The sequence below is a fragment of the Camelus bactrianus genome, chromosome 5, assembly GCF_048773025.1.
Source record: "Camelus bactrianus isolate YW-2024 breed Bactrian camel chromosome 5, ASM4877302v1, whole genome shotgun sequence".
NCBI classification, from domain to species: Eukaryota; Metazoa; Chordata; class Mammalia; order Artiodactyla; family Camelidae; genus Camelus; species Camelus bactrianus.
The window spans coordinates 11,942,336-11,957,794 of record NC_133543.1 but is presented as its reverse complement, the minus strand read 5'-3'; the positions used below and the strand labels follow the sequence as shown (position 1 = coordinate 11,957,794).

Sequence of the window (15,459 nt, the reverse complement as noted above, 5' to 3'; positions counted from 1 at the left end):
GGAGTCTGAACACCGAACCTGGGCCCAGGGTCTCCTCCAGGGCCTTCTCTTGAGCCCCAGGCCTGCCCTCCTGCCCGCTTTTTCCTTGGGAGGGACAACCTGACTTTGCCCTGCAGCTGGATGGAGGAGGGTGGCCCCAGGGCCCACGCCACCTGCAACCAGCAGTTTACAGAGCTGTGCACAGTGGCCGGCTTGGTGCCACCCAGTCCCAGGCTGAAGACTGCACAGCAGGCCTGGTCAGGGCCTCCCACCAGGTTCACTCCACCCCAGCTTCTGCAGAGGTCCTGTGGCGGTGGGGCACCAGACCACCCAGCCCAGGAGCCCTGGGTGAGCCATAACTCGTAATTTATACCACCTCCCAGGAACTATTCCCAAGACGCCACCTCCCTGCACTGTAAGGAAGGGGCATCTGGACCATGGGAGACTAGACTCAGGGAAGGCTCCGCCCCTTCTCCCCCATCCTCTGGGTGACAGGCCCCTAGGATGATTCGTGCAGTAATGATTGGCCCTGGTGCTGGGTGTTCCCCTCACAAGCCTGGGACATGTGTGGGTCGCCCCAGCAGGGTTTGCAGCCCTCCTTGGAGGCCCTCTCCAGGGCTGGCAAAGTGGCTGCCGGTACAGCGTGGGGCAGGTCTCAGGCCAAGGAGAACTGCTGGGGTGGGCAGTCTAGAATGTTCTCAAAAGCTGGGCCCCACACACTACTCCAGAGGGACCCTCCCCAGACCTACCCAGATGGCAACATAGAAGCTGCACCCACACTTCCCCTTTCTTACTGAGGCCCAATAAGAGCGCCCCCCTCCCCACTACCCTGAGGCACAAGACACCCGGCAGGGTCTGCTGGCCGTGCCCTGATTTGACCACATTTCTGGGGTGGGAGGGCCTGAGGTATGGGCATGTTAACCAGCAAGGGCAAAGGTGGCGGGGTACCACTGGAGGTCACCCCAGCTTCAGGAGCCACATCCAGAAACCACGGGAATGGCAGACTGGGGAGAGGGCTGGGGAGGGAGTCAGCAGGGAGCAGAGAGCAGGAAGGGCATCCCGACCCCTGACCCCTCCCCGAAGCCTGAATTCTCCTGTCTGCTCTCTGCCTCAGGCCTCGCGAGCTCTAGAAGCAGCCCCCCACGTGCCCCGCCCCCGCCCAGACACTGACCACTTGCTCTCAGCCTCTGCAGACAGCTCCTGTGCCAGTCCTCCAGCAGGGCAGCCCTGCAGCCCGAACCTGACACTCCCACCAGGACCTCCTCCTGGCCCACTTGCTGGCTCCTGCAGGAGACACCCCAGGGCCTTTGCATGAGCTGTGTACCCCTCACTGCTTCACTGGCTGACTCTGACTCATACTCTAGACCTTGGCCAGTATTGCCTCCCAGGGAGGCCTCTTGCTGCAGACACACTCCCTCCTGGGCCTCTGTCACAGCGGTGACTTCACACTGACCTCTCCGCTCACCCTAGGGTAGGGAAGGAGGCAGGCGGGAGCTGACTCCTGTGTGTGCATTAAGCAGGGGACAAGGCAGAGGGAGCCTCAGGGCGGACCCCTCCCATAGCACCTTCAGCCCCCAGGGGAAGAATTTAAGCAGCTGCCTGGAGGCCCCAAGTGGCTTCAGTGCTGGAGTTGGGGGAGGAGGGGCAGCCAGGCTCCTCTCCGCTTGGTTTGGTGGGTGTGGGCAGGTGAGAAGCCCTTAAATGTGGCCAGGACGAGGAGGTCAGTCCATCCCTGGGGCCAGCTTTCTAGAGTCTTAGTTTAAGACATTTATAAACCCTGACCAGGACACTGCTTCTGAAGAGGCCATGACAGATGGGCAGACAGAGCAACGGACACAGGGACACACCTAGAAACACGTGTACTTGTGCTGTGCTGCGTGCGGGCCACTGCACATGCTGGGCCCCCTGCTGTGCCTGGCCAGTCCGTGTCCTGCCCTCGCCCCACCCCCTATCCGCCTGCCCTCCAGGCTTCCAGCAGGAGGGGAGAGGGGACATGGGGGAGGAGATGATTACAGAAACAGTGAGGAGGGGAATCTATAATTCGTTTTGGGTGAAATGGCTCACCCACTGCCCAGTAGACGAAAGTGGAGACCAGACCCAGGGTAAGAGAGGTGACCCACGAAGCAGGTGCACAGAAAACTGGAATATGTAAAGAAGGTCGGTTGTTGGAATGACTCAACTTCTCTATGGAACACCACGTGTTAAGACTCAATGGAGCAATGGCTTTGAAATGCTGATCTCATAACCAGCCAAGCTGTCAGCCAGGTGCGAGGGGAAAGCAGACACTTTTTCAGACATGTGAGGGCTTGGGAAATCTGTTTTCTGTGAATCCTGCTTTAGGGAGATCCTAGATTATGTATCGCAACCAGTAAATGGAATATAAAAAAGCGTGGGAGACAGGGGTTCCAGCCCAGGAGAGACCTAGGATACTCACTGTGCATCCTGCTGGGCCTTTTCCAAAAAAAGGAATGTGGACCCTGTCCTGTCTGTGTGGATTACCCAACACAACAGAGCACTCGTGTGGAAAAAAAAAAAAAAGAGGAATGAATGGTAGGTACATGGCGGATCTTTGGAATCATTTGGAAAAAAATAAGTCTATGAAGACAGAAGACAAAGCAAGTAAAACCAAGGGCAACTGTTAACTCCAAGAAAAACAAAAAGTTACAGAAAGAAGAAATGAAGCACACTACTAGGCTCAGAAGAAAACACTTGTTTTAGAAACAGCATAATGTACACAGTGATCACTGATTTAATAAAAACTTGAGCTTTAATGCTACTCAGAGGATGGATGGGGTGTGGAGAAGGGTGAGAACATTTCGTCTATCAAAACAGAGAGCACACAGATAATGCTTTAATCAATCAACCAGGAAATAGCTCTATGCCTTATTTAGGAATATGGAGGTAAGTACAGGACGACTATTGAAAAGAGGTGCAGGAAGTTCTTTGTAGAGATTGGAGAAGCAAAATAGATCTGTTGGGTTTCATCATAACTCCCTTGGAGCTATTTGTCATTAAGCATGCGGATTATTGAAAAAAAAAAAAGGAAACAATGAGGAAACCGGCTAAAAAAACACATGGAGAGACACTCCCCTTCATTAGTCACTGAGAAAATGACACGTTCAGCACAACGTGATGCCCACGGGAGTGAGCAGCAGGACAGAAGTGGGGCGATGGCAACTTCTGACCACTCCTTCCAGGATGTGGGCTGGGCACAGTCAGGGAGTGTCTTCACGGGGAGCCTGAAGGCACACACACCTCGAGGCCTCTCCTGGACACACATCTCAGGGAAGCCTTGTCCACGTGGCCCAGGAAACATGGACAAGGCCATCCCCAGCACACCGCCGGGGACCGCCCCAGACATCCACCCCGCGGGCGTGTGTACGCAAATGGTATATTCTTCCCACAGCCCACTGCTCGGCAACAAAAATGAACCAACTACAGCTGCCCACAGCAACCAGGGTAAACGTGGTAAGTCACGTGTTGCAGGAAAAAAAGCAAATTAAGAAAATTTAATAGAGTATGATGACACTGTGGGCCAAGTTTCCAACAATAAAACCAAAAAGAATACTATTCAGTGGTTCAAACATATAGATTGAAACTATTAAAAAGAAAAAGGTGAGGAGGTGACGTTTCGGTGGCACTGACCACATCCTCCTGCTTAAGGCAGGTGGTGAGGGTGCAGGTGTTTACTTTTGCGCTGTTTCTTATGCACATCATACAAGTTTTTTCGTATGTTCCCAACACTTTGTGATAAAAAAAAATTTAAAACCACAATTCCCAAGGGCCACCTGTGGGGCCCCAGCTGGCCTTGCAGAGGAACCAGCATTCTTGCCAAACCAGGAGCCTCAGTTCCCCATAGAGCACAGGTCCCCCCCCCAACCTTTGCCACCAACGCCCCCTCCCACCGTTGTGCCCACCAACTCCAGGGGTCCACAGCCCTTCCCTCACCCTCCACGTGCTGATGAAGGGAGGGAGAGGGTCCAGGGAGGAGGGGAGGACCCCTGTGGGACTGTGAGGGTGGCCAGACTCCTGGGCCAGCTGGGGCTGTCCTTTGGCTGGAGAACCACAATACCCTCCAGGCAGCGCCCTGCACGTCTGGGTGCAGCAGCAAGGTGCGGCATGGCATGGGACCAAGGAAGCCAGGAGGTGACAAGCAGCACCACTCACCAACAGGGCAGGAAGGCATCCCAGAGACAGAGGGACACACAGTTTCATGACTTGAGAGGGGGCAGTGCAGGCTTGAGGTGGGCAGGGCCAGGCGGAAAAGGGTCTGGTCCATTTCACAGGAAAACGCGCTTGGATGGGACATGGCAGTGGGAGCGCAAAATTCACACGGATTTCAAAGAGAAAACATCTGACTTCAATGAAACTTCCTGCTGTGAAATAATTCCAGCCCACACGGGCTACAACCACTCCCGACAGCCCACGTGATGTACTGCCCGGATCGTGCTACCCGTGTCTCCTTACGCTCGGTTTAATGCTGTCTGCGACCTTGGCTGTCCTGACACTTACGTGTGCACAGCTTTAGTGCACCCCACAATCACGTGAGACCCTAGTGGACAAGTGCTGCGCTTTGCTCCTGGTGCAAACACTGCTGTCAGGGAGTGGCTGGCTCTGCAGTTGTAAGCGTCTGAGTTCTTGGGGGACCAGGGGCATGGGAGCCGGGCTCTGTCGATGACAGACACGCAGGTGGCCTCTGGGAAAACTCTGGAAGGTGCAGCCCTGCGTTCCTTCCTTGGAAGGTGGCAGCTGCGAGGTGACTGAGTGGCAGGAGCTGGAGGGCCTGCCCTGCGGTAAGGCTGGGGTGGGGAGAGAACCCCTCTCTCTCCTGCCCCGTCCTGTGGGCATCAGGCAAGTGGGAGCCCACAGTCCCGACTGGGAGGTCGACACTGCATCTCCCACACTTAACCAATGATGGGGACACTGGACTGGCAGAGGCCAGAGCCAGCACCCGAAGCACAACAGCCCCTCCCCTCAACTGTACTTCAATTATAAAGCAAGCAAGCATATGAACACATATCCCTCCAAAAGAGGAAATGCAGATGGCCAACAGGAACATGAAAGGATATTCACCATTGTTAATATCAAGGAAAGTGCAAATCAAAACCACGATGAGGTATCATCTCACACCTGTAAGAATGGCCACCATCAAGAAGGACACAAATAACAAATGTTGGCAAGGATGTGGAGAAAAGGGAACCCTTGGATACTGTTGGTGGGAATGTAAATTGGTGCAGCCACTATGGAAAACAATACAGAGGTTTATCAAAAACCTAAAAGTAGAACCACCATATGGCCCAGCAGTTCCACTCCTGGGCATATATCCGAGAAAAACAAAAACATTAATTCAAAAAGATACACACACCCTGCTATTAACATTTATATTATAATTGCCAAGATATGGAAGCATCATAAGTGCACATCAACAGATGAGTGGATAAAGAAGATGCACCATATATGTAATGGAATACAAGTCACCCATAAAAAAGAAGGATATTTTGCCATTTATAGTCCACTTTTTTTTTTTAACTTCAAAAATCTGAATTTTCTAACTGGCATAAACATTTCCATTGCATCAAAAACAGCAAAATACCTAGAAATAAACTTAACCAAGGAGGTTACCTATACTCTGAAAACTGTAAAACACTGATGAAGGAAATTGAAGATGATACAAAGAAATGGAAAGATACCTTGTGTTCTTGGACTGGAAGAATCAACATTATCAAAATGGCCACACTACCCAAAGCAATCTACAGACCCAATGCAACACCTGTCAAAATACTCACACTTCTCACAGAACTAGAACAAACAATTCCAAAATTTATATGGAACCAAAAAAGACCCTGAATTGCCACAGCAATCTTTTGTAGGTCTTTTTCTTTTTTCCTCTTCTTTTTGTTCTCTTTTCTTATGGTTTGATGACTAGAGAAGTTCCTTTAAACATTGTTGTAAAGCTGGCTTGGTGGTGCTGAATTCTTTTAGCTTTTGTTTATCTGTGAAGCTTTTGATTTCTCTGTCAAGTCTGAACAAGAGCCTTGCTGGATAGAGTATCCTTGGTTTTAAGTTTCCCCGTTTCATCACTTTAAATATATCGTGCCACTCCCTTCCGGCCTGTAGAGTTTCTGCTGAAAAATCAGCTGATAACCTTATGGGAGTTCCCTTGTATGTTATTTGTTGCTTTTCTCTTGCTGACTTTAATATTTTCTCCATATCCTTAATTTTTGTCAATCTGATCACTATGTGCCTTGGTGTGTTCCTCTTTGGGTTGATCCTGTGTGGTACTCACTGTGCTTCCAGGACTTGGGTGACTGTTTCCTTTCCCAAGTTAGGAAAATTTTTGGTTATTATCACTCCAAAAATTTTCTCAGGTCTTTTCTCTCTAGGTCTTTTCTCTCTCTTCTCTTTCTGGGACCCCAATAATGTGAATATTAGTGTGCTTCATGTTGTCCCAGAGTTCTCTTAAACTATCCTCATTTCTTTTCATTTCATTCTTTTTTCTTTTTTCTGTTCTGCAATAGTGATTTCCACTAATCTGTCTTCTAGCTCACTGATCTGTTTGTTCTTCTGCCTCATTTAGTCTATTCTTGGTTCCTTCTCATGTTATTCATTTCAGTGATTTTATTAAACTGTTTCGGTATTCTTTGTATTTTCCAATTTGTTAAAAACTTCACTCTGTGTATCTATATTCATCTTGAGCTCTCTGAACATCTTTGCCATCATTACTTTAAACTCCTTCTTGGATAAATTACCTATTTCCTCATTGCTTATTTCTTCTTCTGGGATTTTATCTTGTGCCTTGACCTGGGAGATATTCCTCTGCTGCCTCATATTGTCTCTTTCTGTTTGTATTTTTAGGTAGGTTAGTTATGTTTCTCGATCTTGGAGAAGTGGCCCTCTGTGGGAGACGTCCTATGCGTCCCAGCATTGCACTCCTCCCTTGTCACCCAAGGTCCAGGGTCCAGCTGGTCCCAGAGTAGAGTCTGGCCTGTGTTTGTGGATTCCTTCCATGGGTGTTGGGATTGTTTTTTTATTTGTGGTATCTGCCCCCTGGTGGATGGGGCTAGATTAGAGGCTTATGCAGGTTTCCTGGCAGGAGGAGCTGGTGCCTGCCCACTGCTGGGTGAAGCTTGGTCCTGGACCTCTGGTGGGTAGGGCTGTGTCTAGAGGCCTTTGTGGCTTAGGAAGTTTGCTGATGGGTGGGGCTGTGTTCCCACCCTGTGTGTTGTTTGGCCTGAGGCTTCCCCGCAGGCTGTTGGGTGGGGCTCAGTCTCGGTGCTAACGATCCAATCAAGATGTCAGCCTCCAGGAAAGTTCACGTAGATGAACACTCCTGAATGTCCTCCACCAGCTTTTATGTCCCCAGGGTGAGCCGCAGTGTCCCCTATGTCCCAAGGAGACCCTTCAAAACCTGGAGGCAGGTCTGGCCCAGGTTCCTATGAAATCACGCCTCTGCCCTTGGACCTGGTGCCTGCGAGAGGGATTCTGTGTACGCTTCACAAGAGAGTGAAGTATCTTTCCCCCCAGTCCTGTGGGGCTCCTGGAGCTAAGCCCTGCTGGCCTTCAAAACCAGGTGTCCTGGGGTCTCCTCCTCTTTCCAATGCCAGAACCCCGGACTGGGGAACTTGATGTGGGGCTCAGAACTCTCCTCCTGTGGGAGGGCCTCTGCGACTTAATTATTTTTCAGCTGTGGGTCGCCCACCTGAGGGGTATGGGGTCTGATGATATTGCGAGCACGCCCCTCCTACCGTCCTGCTGTGGTTCCCTCTATGTTTCCAGTTGAAGATGATCTTCGTCGCTAGGTTCCAGTCTTTTTTTCCCCAATGGTTGTTTGTGGCTTTGTTGTAGACGCGAGGAGAGGCGAGCTCGTGGTCCTACCACTCTGCCACCTTGACCAGAAATCCTTATTTATATACTTCTGTATTGTCTGCAGTGAGCACACGGGACTTCAATAACTGAGACACAGGAATAAAGGTTAGATAACATTGCTGCTGCCTGGGATGGGGTGCTGGGGTGCAAACAGGCCATCAGAAAGGGCCAGCTTCGTGTGCATGTGACCTCTATGATAAAACGCCAGCTGGGGATGCCACCCCCTCCTCTCCCCTCCTGGGCTACAGGCTCCGAGGGCAGGGGTTTTGTAAACAAGGGTCTAAGTTGCAGGAACAAACTCAGACACCAAGGTAGATTTTCCTGTCAGTGATAGCAGAGCTGTAAGCACCCTAACTGTGGGTTACGATGCTGTTAATGTAGAATTAGAATGACAGCTTTTTTTTTTTTTTAAAGAAACACTCTTGTATTACTTGACATACAGTCACTGAAAAAAAAATTAATGCCGTGGCGGTACTGCCTTCACTGCCACATCACTTCACTGCCCCCTGATGAACTTTGGGGGCCCAGAGTGGCCAGGCAAGCTCTGTGAGGGGTTTCTTAACTCCCTTCTGCCCCAACTATGTACTGCAGTCCCCCTTCATGAGGACAAAGGTCTCACCATGAAGCCAAGGTACAGATGGTTAGGTTTTTTTTTTTTTTAAATCAACCTGAGAGGCATCTGGAATTTCTGAGGAGGACCCGGGGAGAGACGGCCATAGGAGCGCTCAGGTGGATGGACAGACTGTGCATTCCGGCCCCCGGAAGCCCACCCTGATGACCGTCCCATCCCAGGGCCCATGGGCATCCCAGGGCAGGGAAGCTGGTTCCCCCACAAGGCCTGGGTCCCCCGCACAGGAAGAAAATGACAGCCTTCAGGGGGTCATGGCGTGAACCGCCTAGGTTATGACCCCCGTTGGCCAACCTCGGGCTGTCCCCGATGGTCCGCTAGCCTGGGTAAGTGCTGCATGAGGGTCAGGCCAGCTCTGGGGAGTGCAGTTCACGCAGTAAAACAACACAGCACAGAATCTAGATGAGGGATTTGGTGCCTCAGGGAAAATGCAAGCCTGGTTTTAGCGCTGATTCCCAGGGTGAGGTGGGAGCAGATGAGTGCCTTCCTGTCACAGGGAGGGGCTGCAGGCACAGTTCCCTGGGGCAGGGCCTGGCTCCGAGCAGCTTGGGTGGGAAGACAGACAACCCCGGGAGTACAAGAGGGAACCAGCACCTGACTGGATGGGCAGCGTCTCTGCGGGCCGCCCTCACCTCCCTGCCCCAGACCCAGCGCTCAGCCCAGGAGCCCAGCGCCCTCCCAGGTACCTGCTGGGCAGCCCAGATCACGGAGCGCTGAGCTGGCAGCAGCGGGCAGGAGAGCTGTCTCCAGATGCAGTTAGGAAACGCTGGCCTAAGGCCGTCCCTCCTGGGCAACATGTCCGCACAGCAGCTGTGAACTCACAGCCGTTATTTTTGTCGATGAACAGACTCTGCTTCCAAAAATACCTGGTCAGGAGAGCAGCCCCACAGCACCAGAGGTCAGGCACCAGGTGCGCGCAGACAGGCCAGTGCCTGTGTTCCTCCCAGGGCCCCTGGGCCTGGGACACCCACAGCGGGCAGAGCCTAAAGCTGCAACAATCCTTGGCAGAACCGGAATGGAAGCTCTGGGTTCTGGCGCAGGCCCCTCACAGATCGTCCCAGCTAGAGGGGTGGCGAGTAGAATGACGGCCCAAGGTCACCAGGCACAGGGGCCCTGCGGTCCTTCTCCAGGGGGGACACACACTGTGGACTCCCGCAGGCTGGCATCCAGCTGGCCTCACGACTCTGCTCTCTGCCCTGCGCATCTCCAGCAAAGTGGGGAGGGCCTCCCTGGGTCACCCACTGAGCTGAATCCTTAGACAGCGGGAAGAGCCCAGCTATAGGAGTATGGGCCCAGGTGACTCCACGGCTGAGCAAACAGCATGGACGTCTCAGAGGAAGAAGCAACCCAGGAAGTGTTTTGTAGCCAGGTGTGGCTGTGTGACTACACCTGGCCATGGGATGTCCCTAGACACCCCTCCCTCCTGTTCTCTTCCTGCTGGTTGGAATGTGGGTGTGACTGCAGAGCGCCAGCAGTCATCTTGGACCATGAGGCAAAAGCCTTGCTTTCTGGGATGGTAGGACAAGAGAAAGAGCCTGGGATCCTGGTGCTTCCCATGGGTGTCCCACCTGCCTGGCCTGTCTACACTGGGCTCCTTTTCAAAGAGAGAGGAATAAACTGCCACCCTATCTAGGTCTCTGAACCTAATCCAGCTACTCAGGGCCAATGCACAAAGGACCCAGGTATGATCAGAGCGTGAACTCTGGGGGTGAGGCCGGCCAGGTCTGGGATGAGGCCTGGGGCATCAGGGGGCTCAGTAAAAACTGAATTAATTAATTTAGTGAAGCTTCCATCTTTACCCTGCTCATCCTGAACACTCAGATACCCTGAAAGAAGGAAATGGCCTCATTCTGCAGATAAGGAAACAGGTCCAGAGAGGCTACATAGCAAACCTGGTCACAGAGCTGGCTGGTGGCAGTGCCAGGGCTGGAGCTCAGGCCCCTCGGACCAAACTGTAATTGCCTGATGAGAACTGTCCAACTGCTGAGCCACAGCCCTGAGAAGGCACACAAACATGTCACTTGCAAGGCTGGCCCCGGCCACCTGCTGATCACTTGCCAAACAACAGTCAGGAGTGGCGGTATTTTTAACTAAACTATGAATACAATCTATAATCCGTTTCCTTCAAGGCACAGTTTAATTAAGAATCAGCGTTCTGCTCAGAGGGAAAACAGCCAGACCTGCAGTGAGGATGAACCAGCCCTGAGCTGAACCACTTCACCGGGCAGCTGTGACCATCCTAACAGCTCCCCAGGCGACTGTCCCGGGCGGGGAAGAGCCGAAGTCCCGGACCTGGTCTCCCCCTCCCCACCGCAGGCAGCACCCTGCTGGGACACTGGGCCGGCTTCAGGGACAGGCTGTCCTCTGCTCACAGCCCCGTCCAGCTCCCGCCTCCTGCTGGCAGACGGCAGATGACACTACCACAGGCACAGCTGGGGGGCGTCCCAGCAGCACTCTCATCCCACTGCGAAGCTAGATGGACGCAGAGGGGCTGGGCTCTCTTGGGGCTCGCGTGTCCCTGCCGAGGTGGGAGGGACGGCAGGGGTGAGAGCCGGGCGGCTGTGAGCCCCGACCTCAGTGCCTCAGCGGCTCTGCCCCCTGCGCTCCCCATCGTGCCTCACAGCCCACCTCCCAGGGAGAAGCCCAAGCCACCACCAGGAGCTCCCGCCCGGAGGCGAAGGCGGAGAGCATGGCCGGAGGCCGAGGGGTTGGGCCCCAGCTCCAGACGCAGGCCGCTGTGACTTCCCCGCTTCCAGGGCTGTTACGTCCTGAGGGATGGACACGGTTTGCAGGGGAGAGCTGGTACGTACCAGCTGTCGGGAGGGGGCTGTCAGAACTGCACGGGGGTGCCAGCAGGCCCAGGAAGGGCAGCGCACCAGGGTGACGGGGGTCGTCTGACTCCGGAGTGTGGGACCTGGGGATGGGGCCTTCCAGCCAGCCCCCAACAGAAGCCCCCTCCCCAGGTATCCCCGGCCTGCACACCTCCTGCCAGGCAAACTCCTGCCTTGAGGTTCATACACTGTCTCCCAACCCACCTGGGAGGCCCTGGCTGCCAATTCCTGCCCGGTGCTGGCTCAGAGGGGCGGTCCTGGGAGCTAGGGTCCCCACCCCTTTTCCGGGGTCAGCATGGAGACATGGGCACTGTCTGTCCCAGACAGCGGCCCCGGGAAGGAGCCTAAGAACGTGGGGTGAGAGAGTGGGGTGAGGATGCGGGAGCGGTCTTGGCTCTGCACCCTGTCACTTTGATTTGAGGTGTCCTTACAAAGGGGGCGGGTCATGCTCTGCCAGCTGCCACCACCCCCACCATGTGGCCTGAGAGCCGCAGGCCTCTCTGAGCCTTGGTTACTACTTTCTGCACCTCCCCGGCTCCCGCGAGGATCAGGAGGAAGAGCATGTGTCAAAGCATCACAGCCTAGCGATGCAGAGCGGTCAGGGACTCACAGCCAGGCGGGTTGAGGGTGTGAGCTCGGTGACCTCCCCTCTCTGTCCCGGACTCCACGGTCCCCTCCGGTCTGACTGATCTCCTTCTCCTTCACGGCTGCGCCTGCTGTGTGCAGGGCGGCTACAGCCCTGCCCTCCTGCAGCTTCTGGACTGGCTGGAGACATGACCCGGAAAGACGCAGATGAGCGAGTGCCAAGTGATCAGATGCTTGATTCCGGGTCAGGGCAGGCCTGGCCTCGGAGGTGTGACATCTGACCTGAGATCTTGAGGACACAGAGGAGGGGAGGGGGTCGGGGGCAGGCACAGAAAGGGGTCGTGGTTTCAACAAGGAAAGTACGCTGTTCTCAAACAGCTGGAAAAAAGGAAATTTCTGTCCTTGTTTCAGAATTCCAAGCTGCTGACGATGAAGGGACACAAGTCTCCCTAGCTGAGGCTCAGGAAATACCTCAGCAGCCCCGCCCCTCCCCCGATAGCACTTAAGAGCCATGTGGGCGCACGAAAATCTGCCCTCAACTCATAAACAAGGTTAGCGAAGTTCCCTGAAAACAGCACGGCCGACCTCGCCCCCGGCTCTGCGGCAGAGACGCCAAGGCGCTGCCCTGATTAGCTGGGGGGTGGCAAGGGGGTCCCAGGGGCAGGTGGCTGTGGCTGCCGGGGGTTCTGGAAGCCCTGCCCCGGGTCTGGGCCACAGGAGGACGTGTTGGCAGCGTCCTCCCAGCTGAGGCCAGGCTTGGGGTTACCCTCTACCTACCCAAGCACACGCCTTTCCAGAGACACCCTCTCCAGGAAGCAAAGGACTGGAGGCTTTCTGGGAACTCCTGCTGTCCCCAAACCCACCGTGGTTAGCGTCGGCCCCAGCCCTGGACTCTCCACCCAGCTTCAAAAGCGGTGCTCTGCCTGGGGCCTTGCAGGGAAGTGGGACTCCCTCTGCCCTCCAAGCTCCTGCCAGCTGCTCCCGGGCAGTGGTCCAGCTAAGTGGGTGCTGCTTGGGGTAGGGGACCCCAGCCCAGGCCCAAGGGCCCCGTGGGGCTGCCGTTCACATCTCATGCCTGTATATCCGGCGCCTTCTGGCTTCTGACATCCCCACCTGAACACACATGCTCCCACCTTGGGGTGAAGAAAAGGTGACAGGGTGGGGCTGGGTGCTGTCTGACTTGGCTGGAGACCCCCTTCTGGAGCCTCCCCTCCCCTCCCCTGTCATCAACTTGAGTCTCGGCCAAGAGCTCTTGGGCTCACTCCTCCTGCTCCCAGGCCTTGGCTCAAACTCGGCCCCCACGTCCTCCCAGCCTGTAAATGCAGACCTGTCGGGGTCCAAGGAGGGTGATGCAGGGACCTGTGGCACCGCCAGCCTCGAGTCTCTGTGCCAGGGACACACCCCACATGGGGACTGAGCACAGAGGCCCCCTCAACACGACATAGCTCTGCACACGCTGTCCCTGCCAGGTCACCAACAGCTCAGGGCCCACAGTGAGCTCAGGGGCACATGGTGTGAAACCTATACCTGGTGACTCCACGGCGACAGGGACAGCCCTTCTGAGGACTCTGCGATGACACAGGAGCACACTTCCTGTGTGCATTAGCACCAAGTCAAAGCTCACGTTACCACTCAATGCCTGTTCTGGAAAACACACACCCTGGGGTACAGAGGAAAGAGGAGGCAGAAACACAACACACCACCGGCTGTGGGTCCGCCCCTGGGCCTGGCGCTCGGGGCAACTTTTTCTTCTGCTTTTAATGTTTTTGTATTTTCCCAATTTGAGATAACCAAGCATGTGTCACAAAACAAACACACAGACAAAAAGATTTAAGGCCTTTTATGCACCTGACCTAACCTGATTTTCTCACTGGAGATTTGGAGTCAGAGGCCTGGGGGGCCCCTTCAGAGGCTGCACACATCTCCGAAGCCATCAGTTATCTGCTTGTTGAGGGTCAGGAGGGCTGAGCTGGTCTGGGGGCCACTGGGGGTATCCTTGGTACCCACTCCAGGCTCAGCCTGCTGACCCTACAGCTGGTGGCTGGCTCCACGCCCCACAACACCCCTCCTCCCAGGAGAATCGCACTCGTGGCCCCATAGAGCCTCTGAACAGAGTAGGGGGCTGCCACATGCCCCCCACACAGGCGTGGAGCGGGCCAGGGAGTGATGGCCTCACATACTCTTTGAAAGGAAACTATTTCTCCCCAGATAGAGAAATTCAGAGCCTAAACAGCACACCGCTGACAGAAACCGTCTGATGCCCAAATGAAGGGCAGTGTCCGCTTTCTCCTGTCCCGTGGTCCCTGCTCTCCCACAGCGGCAGCGCCCGATGGGCTGGGAGGGTGGTCACCCAGCAGTGTCCCTCAGTCCTGGTCCTGGGCCCAGGGAAACCGACCCCTACAGAACCAGGAACCCCCAGGCCACTTTAGGGGCCCATCCACCAAGTGCTTCTGTGGCTGGAGGTGGGGGTGAGGGTGGCCGCACTCACTCGCTTTATCCCTACAGCCTCCGGGTGGGCATACTTGTCAGACACCCTCTGCAGACAGGCAAACTGAGGCTCAGGAGGTCCTCGGCGAGTCTCCTGGTTATCAGAGCTGTCCACACCCCATGTGTGTCTGCCAACTGAGCCGGGGTCTCCGGGAGGAGCTGGGACAGGATGCCCATGGAACTGTACTGCTGTCAGCACAGGGAATGGGTCTCCCCACCTGCCCCGAGCTCGGCCACGCAGGAGCTGGGAGCCCTGACAGGTAATCCAGGGAACGTCTCTAGCATCCGTTTCCTCACCGCAGGATACAGACACCATGCCCTCCGCACGAGGGAGGCCATCCCAGGGACCCCCAGACCAGCCATGAGGGAAGGAGAGGGGGGCCAGGGGGGAGGGGCACCAGGAGAACACGCAAGAGACAGGGAGAGAGGGAGGGAGGGAGGGAGGGGAGGAGGGAGGGAGCCATCAGTCAAACAGAAAATCACAAGTAGCCCCAGAAGCTTAAAAAATTCAAAACAGTAGTTAAAAATCTCCCTACAAGTTTTCAAGTAGTAAGGAAGGCCTGCAGCCTGCTCTCACACAGTTCTTCCAAAAAAGCAGCAAAACAAAATGCAACAAAAAAGGGCCACACACACGGACACATATATAGACACACACACGGACACGCCAAGGACAAGAGCCAGCACGCACGCAAGGGGACGTGTGTCCAAATGACAGCACGCTAACGATCGGTGTGTCCAGGTGAAGGGGCTAAGGTTCTACTGCTATTTCAACCACTATGTAGGTCTGCCATTTTTCAAAATAAAAAGTGGGAGGAACCAATTCCTACAAAGAAAACCTCTACCAAATTGTAAAGAACAGACTATCCAACTTTATGCAAACTCTTCTATTAACATTAAAGAAATGTATGCCCGTCCCACCCCTAACTCATTTCACGAGGTCAACATAACCCTAGTATCAAAATCAGACAAACATATGAGAGGAAAGAAAAATTACAGCCCTTTTCATTCTCAACAGAGAGGTAAAAAATTGAGAACAAATATCTTATCAAATCAAACGCCAGTATATGACACTACGAGCAAGTC

General features: G+C 54.4%; 1 protein-coding gene across 1 annotated transcript in view; it reads right to left on the bottom strand.

Moving 5' to 3' along the window:
- Positions 1-15,459, bottom strand: part of HS6ST1 (heparan sulfate 6-O-sulfotransferase 1) — a 39,981-nt gene that overhangs the window by 3,309 nt on the left and 21,213 nt on the right. The gene's annotated exons all lie outside the window — the stretch shown is intronic.